We start from the raw sequence: 14,835 nt of genomic DNA on the forward strand, positions 1-14,835 counted from the left end.
GCGTCACTTTGGAGATATCCAAACCAACGCCACACAACCGACGTTGAGTGACTTTTCTTCCCAACAATAGCGTCATCTTTGGAGGATAACTCCAAGTCATGGCTGACATCTGTTTCACTCACTGAGCTCAGTGGTTTCGCTGCTCTCAGCTCCGCGTTTAACTCCATTTTCGCTCATGCTGTTTAGAACGCGAAACAGAAGCGAAGAAGTAAAAGGTCGTCTCTGATTGGCTGTTGTCACGCATGTGACCATGTGCGTCTTCTTCATCGAGTATGATGGTGGTTTGCATCGTAGTGTTGCATTGGGGCCACCAACTGTATTATATGTGTATTGCAACAATTTGCACGTGTAATCGAGAAATATGCTCAGAGCTGATCATCGTAATCGACCTGAAATTTATCACGATCATCGATCACGATCACATAATCGCTCAGGCCTAGTTGGAGGTCACCGGCCGATGAAGCCAACAAGACCACATCATCTGCAAAAAGCAGTCATGAGACCCCGAGCCCACCAAACCAGAAACCCTCCTCCCCCCGACTACGCCTCAATATCCTGTCCATGAATATCACAAACAGGACTGGTGACAAGGTGCAGCCCTGGCGGAGGCCAACCTCCACCGGAAACTAGTCCGACTGCCGAGCACCCGAACAGACTGAGAAGAAAACTAGCCAAATTCTGCATGGAAAAATCAGCATGACAGAATTGTGCTATTGAACAAATGGAAGAGACTAAAAAGAAAGAACAAAAACTAAAGGCAGAATGGAATCTCAACATGAACAGAATCATACTGTACAACAAATGCTTAAGACTGAAAAGAAAAAAACAAGTAAATCAAAGGTTGAAGAACGGGACTGATGAGTGGCAAAAGTATAAAACACAAAATAATTCAACCAAAGGCTGCAGTGATAAACTTGGCAAGTAAAACCAGTGACAAAAGCAATCATAAAACAAAAATCAAAGACAGTGGACCAACGACTAAACTAAACAAGAATGACACTCAACATGTGGTTACAGAAACTAAAACTAGTGACAAAAGGAAAATAAACACATGATCAAAAGACAGACAAAAAGAAATTAATAAAGAAAGACTGACAGAAAATCCTAATCCAGACTTGAGCAGAGCCAAATCATGACAAGATGCAGGTTTTAATTGCATTCCTTACATCCAGTTGGACTGGTCAGGGCAGCGCTGTCTGTTTTGGTGATCACCCATAATCCAGCTCAGACGTACCAGTCTGGATTCCAGTACCAGTCACCAACACGAAAAGGTGGCTGCTGCTGTTTATGATGGACAATGATAATTACTGAAGATTGGTTGATTTTTCCCATTGATAAGTGAAACAGTTTATCAATGGGATTATGGTCAATCCCAGAGATTATGGTCAATATTCATTATGGGCAAATTTTCAAACTCATTTTGGCCAATAGCTATGCAGATACCAATACATAAACATTTGAGTTTTCTCTAATTTCATCAAAGAGCACCAAATCTCTCCTACACCAAATCAATCAGGACACTGATAATGACTTGTTGCATACAAAAAGAAACAAATATGAAAAAAAAAAAGATTCTACCGTAAATGTATCATTTACCAATTATACAAGATTACATGACTATGGTTTACATATTCACTCAAGAACTGTTGTTGGGCAGACTGATCATGAGGTTTGTATTTTTTCTGGGCCATGTCTTTTCTGTTGTGAGCTGCTGGTCTTCACACCTCCTGTCTGTCTGCTCTGGGTGTGTGTGATCATGTCTACCTCCCTGCTGTGTGTCCGAGTCTGTGTATGTGACAGCGTGTGCACCGGTCTCCCGACTCCCTGCGTTCATAGTCTAAAACTGCCATTGTGTTTGTGTGTGGGCATATCCCAGCTGTTTGAAATGTGTATGTGATCATGTCTGTCTTACTGCTTCGTATCTGTGTCTGAGGTTTGTCTGAGTGGGTATAGGTCTCATATGTGTAAGTGTGTCTCGTTTGGAGTATATGTGTGTTCTTCATGCCTCCCTTTATGTGCACCTGTCATTAATACTGTCTGCATTTCTGTGTGTCCCCCTGTGGTTGCGCCACCCACTCTATGTGCGTCTTACAATTCTCCACCATTCTATCTGTTTCTTTGGGATCCCCATTATGATTTGGGTTTGGCATTGGTCATTTGACATTATTGAACTCCTGGTTTTATTCTTTGTCTTATTCCCTCACCTCCATGGTTGTCTCGTATTTCTGTTTGTTATTTCGCTTGCCGCGGGTTTGGTTAATTTATAGTTATTTTTAGGGATGAGCGAGTACACCACTATCTGTATCTGTATCTGTTCAACCATCTAAATTATCTGCATCTGTATCTGTCCTCGTAGTGGGCGGAGCCTAAACCGGAGGTGGGCGTGTTTTAACCCGGAACGGCTGGGACATAAATCAGTACATTATTTTAAATCCGAAATTGATATGGATTGATCAGAAGTTGCTATATTTATTATTTATTTGAAAACTATTTATAAAATTGAGATTCAAATCAATGTTTTTAATTACAAAGTAAGAGAACTATTTGCAGAACAAGTTTTTTTTATGAACTCAGAACATGAATATTATAAAGTGTATGAATGAATAACAGAACAGCCTCAGAATTGACATTCATTGTAGTAGGAAATTATGAACTATAAAGTATGCATGAACAAGAGTTGTCATACTCAACACAACTTTCTTTTTTTTATTTTATGATCAAACTGTGACTTTTTTCAATTATTTATTTATTTTTACAACCTAACATTCTTGGCATTTTTTTTTCCACACAAAGTTAAACAACATTGATTAAGGTGTGTGTGTCTGTGTATGCATGACTGTCTGTCTGTGTGTGACTGTGAGAGGGAGAGAGAGGTTGTTTGTCTGACCACTTTATTTTTATGAGCTGCAGTGAGAAAGCGTCAGATATGATATAATGATCTTTGTGATCTTGGTGATTCATGCAAACATCAGTGATGGCAAACAGGGAAATAATATGTCAGCCTTGTTCACTGTGTTCTTCTTAAAAGCACCATGTTCAATAGGAGCAAAGTTTTCCAACTGACTTTATGTCACTCAAAACGAAGAGCAAACAAATGGTTAAAAAATAAGTAAATAAATTAAAAAACCCGACCGGAGTGGAGGCAGTGACCGATGCGACAGGAGCCGTTTTCAGCTCTGTCTTGTCAAAAGCACTGCGTATGATACGAAACAAGTTCAAGTAACTTTAAATATAATACAAACTGAAAAAGAGGCGAGCTGAAGAAAACTTTTAAAAAGTACTGACAGAGCAACATGAGGCAGAATCCAGCCAAGCACAGAGAGAGATCCTGTCTGTGTGTGTGAGAAGCTGCAGTGAGATGTGTCTGTGTAGGGAGGGGCGAGCGCTGTGTGTGACTGGCCAATCACAGAGCATGAAGACAGTCAGTTAGCCAATGAGAATTTTCCTTCAGCACGAGCACAGATATTGATGAGTTTTATTCAGATCATGCTCTTGCTCGTCAAAAATGCTTTATCCGTACCGGATACTCGTCTGAAACGAGTATCCTGCTCAACCCTACTATTTGGACTCCAACTTTTACAAAACTCGGGAGACAGCACTTCCCAGTGGCTTATCTGCTTTATCTTGTTTTGTTGATTAAAACGGTATCATCACACGTTGGTCACCAGACTTTATGAGACACCCAGTCAGCAGAAACCGGATAGTTAGAGGACTCCTTTGTAAATCTTCCCCCAGTTCTTTCTGTAATACTGCCCCTTACAAAGTACAAACTCAAATTATTCTGCATTTTTAAATTTAATCAAAGTCTCAGCAAAAATAATCAAGCCTGGGCCCTGCAAGAACTTCTCAGACAGACAAGATCCACTCTTCCAGAACCCAGAACAATGGATACAAGCAGGATTACATATGCATGACAGAGGTGGACCTTATTTCGCAAAATCCTTCTCTTATTGGCCTCCCATGGGCATTCAAATAAATAAATATAATACAAACTGAAAAAGAGGCAAGCTGAAGAAAACTTTTAAAAAGTACTGACAGAGCAACATGAGGCAGAATCCAGCCAAGCACAGAGAGAGATCCTGTCTGTGTGTGTGTGAGAAGCTGCAGTGAGATGTGTCTGTGTAGGGAGGGGCGGGCGCTGTGTGTGACTGGCCAATCACAGAGCGTGAAGACAGTCAGTTAGCCAATGAGAATTTTCCTTCAGCACGAGCACAGATATTGATGAGTTTTATTAGGATCATGCGTGTGCTTGTAAAAACTGCTTTATCGGCTCAACCCTAGTTATTTTTATTCACCTTCTTTGTTGTCAGTAATTTTCCATCTTCTTTTGTAGGCTGACAGTTTATCAGTTTATCAATACAGTGTTGTAAGTACCTGTTTGGATTTGTCACACTCCTTGTCAGCCTTTTTGTTGTTATCACCTCACTGTGTCACCTGCTGGTTTCCCTAAGTCCTGTATGTTGTACGGACTCTGTATTTTAGTTGTTCCCTCCCTCGGCACCTGTGTATGTGATTTCCTTCACTGTGCGGATTATTAAAGTTTGGGATTTTTTTTTCTTTTTTGGTACAGTCATCCCTTGTATCTGGACTGGCTTGCATATTTGGGGTTCTATTAGTCTCAACTCTGACATTCGTAACAAGAACAAGGAAAACAATTAAACCTGGATGACATATAAATTGTATGCTATTGCACATTTCATTTTTAGTTTAAATGATAACAGTAACGGTCACCACAGTGCACTATTGTGTCCTAGCAAGAGGACTGTGGGATTGCTCCCCCCCCCCCCCCCCCCCGGGCCTTTTCTGTTCCACCTTCATTTGTATTGGATCCCTCCAGTTGCTCTGGCTTCCTCCCACATCCAGAAGACATGCAGGTTAGATGAATTGGAAACATTAAAATTGCACATAGGTGTGCATTAGGGTTATGACAAATCTCAAATTTATTAGCCTGGGGTTATAAATGATGAACTTTTACCTAAAACTCACAAAAATGTCTTTGGTTTTGCCCGACCTTGAAAAACCTCCCACACCTAAGACAGTTTCATATTTCACATTAAAACACCTAGTGGCTCAAACACTCTTTATTATAACATGTCAGTTTTACATATAATACACATGAGGAATACATGAAAATGAGTACATATAGCATTTGTAGTGTTTAGTGTTTCAGATTTGTGTATTAGTGTTAATAAATTTGCTGTTAACTCACACGATGCCATTGACTCTAAAACTCATCTTTTCCGATAGTAACACCCTGCGCCAAAGACGCATCATTGAGCCAATTTCTTTTCGTTGCTTGTGGTATGTTTGTTGTTGACATGGACATAGAACTCAGTTTTCTATGGGTCTTGAAAAAACACTCAAATGCTGAAGAAATCCTGGCACTGGGATGTTCTGAACTTTGAAAATGACTGGCACTCAATGAGTTAAGGTATTTGTCTGTTCTGCAAGTACAACGAACCTCCTCCATCAACTTTAAGGCTCTCTCAGCTACTATGTTGGAGCGAGGCACATCAAGCACTGATGGTTCCTTTTTCCAGTGAGTAGAGAAGCATTTCACAGCTTTGGGACACTTAAGTTTGGATATTACTGACAGCAGGTCTTTATAATCCGTCTCTGAATAGTGTTGGTTAGAAAACCAGGCCCGCGACCATGTAGTTGCAATGAAATCGCAAGTTGCCCTCAGCTGTTCTCGCCACTTTGCAAGAAGGAAAAATGCAATAAGTGTAAAAAAATTCCTCGTGAGTTAAACCTGGCACTGTGAAGTGATGGCAGCTTGTGCCATTTGATGCAAGGCCATTTTTCCTCTGTTTTGTAAAACTTGTATGCTTTCACAAAGCTCAAAAAGGAATTTAAAATCATCTCTCCAGCCAAGGTTCTCATACTCTGGTATCACTTCTATGCCCATGTATGCATTTTGCAAATCATCATACTGTTCCAAAATCTCATCAGTAAACTCATAATTAATGTTAGGTGACTGTGACCGTATAGGAAAAAAGACGTTCAACACATGTCGCAGAACAAGATCAAGAATGTGGTGTTGGCAGCCGATGTATTGAGATTCATCGAATCTCTTGTCTCGAAATGTTCTCTGAAGCCTGGCTACAACACCATTTTTGCGACCAGTATTGACTGCTGTTGTGTCAGAGATGATCATCTAAATACTGTTCCATGCATTGTACTCATCAAGCAGGTCCTGTAGTGGTATATAGATGTCTGCAGTAGTTCCACTGTCACAAGCCAAAATGCTAAGTTGTAATGTTCTTCTGTCATTTTTCAAGCACACAACTTGGTACTCCTTATTGTCAATTTTCTTACCATCAAAATGCTAACAAAATTTCTCTTCAGAGATCAGTTCCATGAGGCGGTTCTTAACTTGTTCTGCATCTCTGATTCTTCGTCGCCAGACTCCAGACTGTGATGGTGTTAGGACACTAACTCCATCTTCAGCCAGACTTTGAAGCACCTGTGACACTTTTCTGGTTGACAAAGAGTGTTTAGACACCAGTTTGGCAGCAGACTGTTGAGTGGTGTGTTCAGTTTTATCTATTTTACCTTTATCTTTTATTTCTTTTAATTATTGTTTATTAATACATTTTAGCAATATTTATTTCTATTTTTTTTTTTTTGTTATTTCTTGATACTTGTTAATTCTTTTCTTGTTACATTATTTTTTTAAATCGTATTGTGTAAAATTTTTTAAAGTGATGTGGCGCTATGTGCCGGAGGTTTTTTCAAGATCCAATGAAATAAACTTCAAAAAAAGCGATCTATGGGTAAAGGTTCATCAAATGCAACATCAGGAAAATGAAAGTTTTGAAAAAAGTTTTGTAGTCATGTGCATGCCAGCCCTGCAATTGACTGGTGACCTGTCAAAGGTGTACCCGGCCACATGCTCTGTGACAGCAGGGATAGGCTCTAGCCCAAAGTGTCCCTCTATTGGGGTAAAATGGTACAGAAAATGGATGGATTATTACAGTAATATTAAGAAACAACCCCACCGATCGCACACTTCTTTTTCAGCTTATCCAGGACTCAGCGCTGCAGAGCTCCACCCCAGCGGCAAGTCCTGGAACACACAGCAGGCTCCAGGCATGGAGAACACAGGATTTCAGGTAGAGGAACACCTCCCCCCCAGTCCAAAAGACCTTTTTCTATTTATTTATTTTTTATTTTTTTGTCCCCCTGGCTGCTAACACAGTTACGACAGTCTGTACCAACTGTACCAACACCAATAACAAAATGCTACAAAAACAAGGATTAGTGAAAAATGCACATGGATATTGAGGTGCAATATCTGTCCAATTTGTGGGGGCTTCTGACGTGCATTGGACAGGAATAGTTTTTTTCTGAGTGCTACAAATAGAATTTGTGCGTCATCTTATTACATGTAAATAACCACAAAAAACACCTGAAACATTTCCTGCATTGGAGTCCACCTGGGGTAAATTCAGTTGCTTGGACATGATTTGGAAAGACACACACCTGTCTACATATAAGGCCCCACAATTGACAGTGGATGTCAGAGCACAATCCAAGCATGAAGTCAAAGGAACTGTCTGCCAACCTCCAAGACAGGATCGCCTTGAGGCACAAATATGAGTAATTGTACCGAAACATTGGTCTCCATCATCCATAAATGGAAGTTTGGATCCACCAGGAGTCTTCCTAGAGCTGGCCGCCCGTCTGAACTGAGCAATAGGGGGGAAGTGTTGGGAAAGTGTAGTGACACGGACCCACAACAGGGGGCGTAAATGAACGGACAATGGAAAGTCAAAAGTATAACAATTTAATGTTGTGGAATGTGCACAACGGTATACAGACAAATGCAGATTTGCAACAAAGTCAATGATACAAAGGTAACATGTGGGCAGGCCGGGTCCCACACGATTTCCCCTGCCAATGGATCTGGAGCGCACTGGAGCCGCCAAGTCCCGAGTCCCCAGGTGGCCACCGTCTCCACCTGTCAGATCTGGTACTGCTGGCAGGAAGCAAAGACAGTTTATGGTGGGTGTGTGCACACCCAGCAAAACAATAAGCAAAACAGTTCAGTTTCTTTCAGTAGGAAAATTTCCACATCCTACACAGGAACACAGTTCGTGCAGCGCCTGAAAGTACTACTTATCCGGTTTGGAGTGAGGGGTGAATACGTCACTCCTCCACTAACCACAAACCCAGCTCCCAGCTGACAGTAGATAACAGGAACTCCTGCAAAAAAACTCAGAAACAGACACGTGCGTTTGGCACAGAAAAATGGCTGAGAGGTTTACCTTGTAGGTAAGAAGATTTCTCGGCAGGTAGGTGGAGTTGCTGCCCGGCTTTTATGGGATGTGGTGGTAGATGAATAATGAGTGACAGCTGTCACCTCAAGCTGCTCCTGGGAGGCGGCTGCGCCCTCTCATGCCTGAAGCCCGCACTTCAGGCAGGGCACCCTCTGGTGGTGGGCCAGCAGTACCTCCTCTTCAGCGGCCCACACAACAAGAAGGGCTTTTGTCAGAGAGGTTACCAAGAACCCAATGATCACTCTGTTCAGAGGTTCGGCATACCTCTGTGGAGAGAGGACAACCTTTCAGATGGACAACCATGTCTGCTGCAATTCACCAATCAGGCTTGACTGGTAGAGTGGCCAGATAGAAAGTGCTCATAAGTAAAAGGCGCATGGCAGCCCACTTGGAGTTTGCCAAAATGCACCAGAAGCACTCACAGAGCATGAGCAACAAAATTCTCTAGTCTGATGAGACAGAGATTGAACTCTTTGGCATAAATATCAGGCGTCATGTTTGGAGCAAACCCAGGACCATCCTTACTTTAACGCATGGTGGTGGCAGCATCATGCTGTTGGGATGTTTTTCAGTGGCAGGAAGTGGGAGACTCATTAGAATTGAGGGTAAAGATGAATTCAGGCAATGTACAGAGACATCCTGGATGAAAACCTGCTCCAGAGTGTTCTTGACCTCAGACTGGGGTGACAGTTTGTCTTTCAGCAAGACAATGACCCTAAGCACACAGTCAAGATACCAAAGAAGTGGCTTCAGGAGAACTCTGTGAATGTCCTAAAAAAATCTTAATCTGAATGGACATCTCTTAAGAGATCTGAACATGGCTGTGCAGTGTGCACCGATGCTCCCCCCTTCCAACCTGATGGAGCTAGAGAGGTGCTGCAAAGAAGAATGGACAAAACTGCCCAAAGATAGGTGCACCAAACTTCTGGCATCATATTCAAGAAGACTTTAGGCTGTAATTGCTGCCAAAGGTACATTGTAAAAGTATTTAACAAAGGGTGTGAATACTTATGTACACGTGTTTTCTTATTTATTTATTTTTTTTCTTAAATTTGCAACAACTTCTAAAAACAAACAAAAAATCATCTTGTTCTGGAGTGTTGTGAGTAGAATTTTAAGGGAAAAAAATTATTGACTCCATTTTGGAAAAAAGGCGGTAACATAACAAAATACTGAAAAAGTAAAGCACTGTGAATACCTTCCGGATGCACTGTAAATGATCACTTTGCAGCCAGTTTTGTTGAGACAAGTCAGGGATTGGTTGCATGGTTACTGTTTGTTTCTTAATGATTGATGCAAATGAAGTCCAAGATGTATTCAGTGACTGAAATGTTCATGTGTCCATACCCACAAAAGACACAATAGTGTCTAAAAAAAACTAATATCACTTTTATACATAAAAATCATGCCATTTAGTTTGTCCATTTACTTATGGACTGTGAAAAAGGGCCACTTCGAGTACAAATGGGTGTAATTCCTAATTGGTTGATGTGATATTTTTGGTAAACCACTTGAATTTAAGGTGACAGTCTGTGTTACAAAGATGTCTTTATTGTGTCATTCCAGCTCCATTGTTGTGGTGAAATAACTAAAAGAAAAAAAAAAGTCCAATTACTTAGGGACATTTCTGTAAAATATGGACAGCCTCATGCCCAAACATAACAATTTCGAGTCATTTCTGACAGTATAATTGTTGCAGGAGCAACACAGAAGCTTCCGTTTTCCAACATAATGGACTGCCAAACTGAAAAAGCCAACTGTATAAATGCAGAAACAGTCTGTCCTTAAATGTGTGATTGTAACACACAGCTCAGAGTGATATTAAGTGATTCTGACGGTACTGAGGTCATGCTCGGTGCTTAATGGGGCATTTTCTTATTAAGAATGGATGGTGTTGCAGTCGTGAACAAGTCACTTTCATCAATATTTATAATATTTGTTCAGGATAATTTTGTTCAGGCATTATGCACCCCATTTATTATCATAAAGTAGCTTCAAGCTGTGTGTCAGAATGTTAATACTGGGGGGGGGGTTCTTTCAGTTAGTAGTTGATGGTCTGAATTGGCCATTTGGGTCCAAACACAGAGGCTTCACACGACCAGATAAACTGTCCACTGTTAGTCATTCACAGGATTTATGCAATACATTCTATTTCAATGAAGGAGTGGAAAACATCCACACTAATTGATGGAGTGAACATGTTAACCCTGACCTACCACTTCGTGGTGCATAATCCTCCAATGCAAGCTTTAACTAAATAAATAGTATACAAATAATGAATGTTTATGAGTTCAATGGTACGGATATTTGGTACGAATACCATTCAATGAGGCAAAGCCTCATTCCAGCTTTCACCGAATTAAATATTCCTTCCATTGAAAGAATGTAAAACCATTCATTATTTGTTTTATATAATGGCTAAAATAGATCCTTGTCATTTGACATTTTTTAAATTTATAAACAACAGAAAAGGGACTTACATTTTGGTGTTCCATTGCTAGTACACGTCCAAATTGTGATGTGGAGTCCAGAGATGCTGTTGTTAGATAATATCTGTGATAATTCCTTATTCTGTGTTAGTTATCAAGTGTTTGTCTGCATTATTTGTCTGGAAGTTTCTGAGCGTTAAGTTTCACTTCCATCATATGTGCAAATTTCAGAAACAGGGAGATCTTCCGCTGTTGGTGAGAGCCAGTAACATTAAAATGTGAGACTAAATCACACCTACTGTGATGCCCACAAGGTAAATAAAACAAAAGTAATGTATGACTCATTTTAGGGGCCTTTTTACAATAAGGACACTGTCTGTGAGGGTCCTAGGCCTGGTTTTTAACGTGACCTTGGATAAATTCAAAATGAGGAATACAATGGTTTGGTTTTTGGAAAGGGGCAGAATCTTACATAAAAGAGCTGGGGGAAATAACACTGTGCACTGACTTCGGACTTCCATCAAAAAAAAAAAAAAAAAAAGATTTTGTGTAGTTCCTCAGTCCAGCCAAAAATCAATCAATCAATCAATTTTATTTATATAGCGCCAAATCACAACAAACAGTTGCCCCAAGGCGCTTTATATTGTAAGGCAAGGCCATACAATAATTACATGAAAACCCCAACGGTCAAAACGACCCCCTGTGAGCAAGCACTTGGCGACAGTGGGAAGGAAAAACTCCCTTTTAACAGGAAGAAACCTCCAGCAGAACCAGGCTCAGGGAGGGGCAGTCTTCTGCTGGGACTGGTTGGGGCTGAGGGAGAGAACCAGGAAAAAGGCATGCTGTGGAGGGGAGCAGAGATCAATCACTAATGATTAAATGCAGAGTGGTGCATACAGAGCAAAAAGAGAAAGAAACATTCAGTGCATCATGGGAACCCCCCAGCAGTCTAAGTCTATAGCAGCATAACTAAGGGATGGTTCAGGGTCACCTGATCCAGCCCTAACTATAAGCTTTAGCAAAAAGGAAAGTTTTAAGCCTAATCTTAAAAGTAGAGAGGGTGTCTGTCTCCCTGATCTGAATTGGGAGCTGGTTCCACAGGAGAGGAGCCTGAAAGCTGAAGGCTCTGCCTCCCATTCTACTCTTACAAACCCTAGGAACTAAGCCTGCAGTCTGAGAGTGCTCTATTGGGGTGATATGGTACTATGAGGTCCCTAAGATAAGATGGGACCTGATTATTCAAAACCTTATAAGTAAGAAGAAGAATTTTAAATTCTATTCTAGAATTAACAGGAAGCCAATGAAGAGAGGCCAATATGGGTGAGATATGCTCTCTCCTTCTAGTCCCCGTTAGTACTCTAGCTGCAGCATTTTGAATTAACTGAAGGCTTTTCAGGGAACTTTTAGGACAACCTGATAATAATGAATTACAATAGTCCAGCCTAGAGGAAAAAAATGCATGAATTAGTTTTTCAGCATCACGCTGAGACAAGACCTTTCTAATTTTAGAGATATTGCGTAAATGCAAAAAAGCAGTCCTACATATTTGTTTAATATGCGCTTTGAATGACATATCCTGATCAAAAATGACTCCAAGCTTTCTCACAGTATTACTAGAGGTCAGGGTAATGCCATCCAGAGTAAGGATATGGTTAGACATCATGTTTCTAAGATTTGTGGGCCAAGTACAATAATTTCAGTTTTATCTGAGTTTAAAAGCAGAAAATTAGAGGTCATCCATGTCTTTATGTCTGTAAGACAATCCTGCAGTTTAGCTAATTGGTGTGTGTCCTCTGGCTTCATGGATAGATAAAGCTGGGTATCATCTGCGTAACAATGAAAATTTAAGCAATGCCGTCTAATAATACTGCCTAAGGGAAGCATGTATAAAGTGAATAAAATTGGTCCTAGCACAGAACCTTGTGGAACTCCATAATTAACCTTAGTCTGTGAAGACGATTCCCCATTTACATGAACAAATTGTAATCTATTAGATAAATATGATTCAAACCACTGCAGCGCAGTGCCTTTAATACCTATGGCATGCTCTAATCTCTGTAATAAAATTTTATGGTCAACAGTATCAAAAGCAGCACTGAGGTCTAACAGAACAAGCACAGAGATGAGTCCACGGTATGAGGCCATAAGAAGATCATTTGTAACCTTCACTAATGCTGTTTCTGTACTATGATGAATTCTAAAACCTGACTGAAACTCTTCAAATAGACCATTCCTCTGCAGATGATCAGTTAGCTGTTTTACAACTACCCTTTCAAGAATTTTTGAGAGAAAAGGAAGGTTGGAGATTGGCCTATAATTAGCTAAGATAGCTGGGTCAAGTGATGGCTTTTTAAGTAATGGTTTAATTACTGCCACCTTAAAAGCCTGTGGTACATAGCCAACTAATAAAGATAGATTGATTATATTTAAGATCGAAGCATTAAATAATGGTAGGGCTTCCTTGAGCAGCCTGGTAGGAATGGGGTCTAATAGACATGTTGATGGTTTGGATGAAGTAACTAATGAAAATAACTCAGACGAACAATCTGAGAGAAAGAGTCTAACCAAATACCGGCATCACTGAAAGCAGCCAAAGATAACGATATGTCTTTGGGATGGTTATGAGTAATTTTTTTCTCTAATAGTTAAAATTTTATTAGCAAAGAAAGTCATGAAGTCATTACTAGTTAAAGTTAAAGGAATACTCGGCTCAATAGAGCTCTGACTCTTTGTCAGCCTGGCTACAGTGCTGAAAAGAAACCTGGGGTGTTCTTATTTTCTTCAATTAGTGATGAGTAGAAAGATGTCCTAGCTTTACGGAGGGCTTTTTATAGAGCAACAGACTCTTTTTCCAGGCTAAGTGAAGATCTTCTAAATTAGTGAGACGCCATTTCCTCTCCAACTTACGGGTTATCTGCTTTAAGCTGCGAGTTTGTGAGTTATATCACGGAGTCAGGCCCTTCTGATTTAAAGCTCTCTTTTTCAGAGGAGCTACAGCATCCAAATTTGTCTTCAGTGAGGATGTAAAACTATTGCCGAGATACTCTATCTCACTTACAGAGTTTAGGTAGCTACTCTGCACTGTGTTGGTGTATGGCATTAGAGAACATAAAGAAGGAATCATATCCTTAAACCTAGTTACAGCGCTTTCTGAAAGACTTCTAGTGTAATGAAACTTATTCCCCACTGCTGGGTAGTCCATCAGAGTAAATGTAAATGTTATTAAGAAATGATCAGACAGAGGGAGTTTTCAGGGAATACTGTTAAGTCTTCAATTTCCATACCATAAGTCAGAACAAGATCTAAGATATGATTAAAGTGGTGGGTGGACTCATTTACATTTTGAGCAAAGCCAGTTGAGTCTAATAATAGATTAAATGCAGTGTTGAGGCTGTCATTCTCAGCATCTGTGTGGATGTTAAAATCGCCCACTATAATTATCTTATCTGAGCTAAGCACTAAGTCAGACAAAAGGTCTGAAAATTCACAGAGAAACTCACAGTAACGACCAGGTGGACGATAGATAATAACAAATAAACTGTTTTTTGGGACTTCCAATTTGGATGGACAAGACTAAGAGTCAAGCTTTCAAATGAATTAAAGCTCTGTCTGGGTTTTTGATTAATTAATAAGATGGAATGGAAGATTGCTGCTAATCCTGCGCCTCGGCCCGTGCGACGAGCGTTCTGGCAGTTAGTGTGACTCAGGGGAGTTGACTCATTTAAACTAACATATTCATCCTGCTGTAACCACGTTTCTGTAAGGCAGAATAAATCAATATGTTGATCAATTATTATATCATTTACTAACAGGGACTTAGAAGAGAGAGACCTAATGTTTAATAGACCACATTTTACTGTTTTAGTCTGTGGTGCAGTTGAAGGTGCTATATTATTTTTTCTTTTTGAATTTTTATGCTTAAATAGATTTTTGCTGGTTATTGGTGGTCTGGGAGCAGGCACCATCTCTACGGGGATGGGGTAATGAGGGGATGGCAGGGGGAGAGAAGCTGCACAGAGGTGTGTAAGACTACAACTCTGCTTCCTGGTCCCAATCCTGGATAGTCACGGTTTGGAGGATTTAAGAAAATTGGCCAGATTTCTAGAAATGAGAGCTGCTCCATC

General features: G+C 40.4%; 1 long non-coding RNA gene across 1 annotated transcript; it reads left to right on the forward strand.

Annotated features, from left to right (window-relative positions):
* Positions 1-296: 296 nt before the first annotated feature.
* On the forward strand, positions 297-14,587 carry LOC117519633. Its single transcript, XR_004563380.1, has 3 exons — positions 297-439; positions 1,970-1,984; positions 14,577-14,587. It is a non-coding gene; the product is annotated as an uncharacterized LOC117519633 (long non-coding RNA).
* The last annotated feature ends 248 nt before the right edge of the window (positions 14,588-14,835 follow it).

The sequence above is a fragment of the Thalassophryne amazonica genome, chromosome 11 (genome assembly GCF_902500255.1).
Source record: "Thalassophryne amazonica chromosome 11, fThaAma1.1, whole genome shotgun sequence".
In the NCBI taxonomy this organism is placed as follows: domain Eukaryota; kingdom Metazoa; phylum Chordata; class Actinopteri; order Batrachoidiformes; family Batrachoididae; genus Thalassophryne; species Thalassophryne amazonica.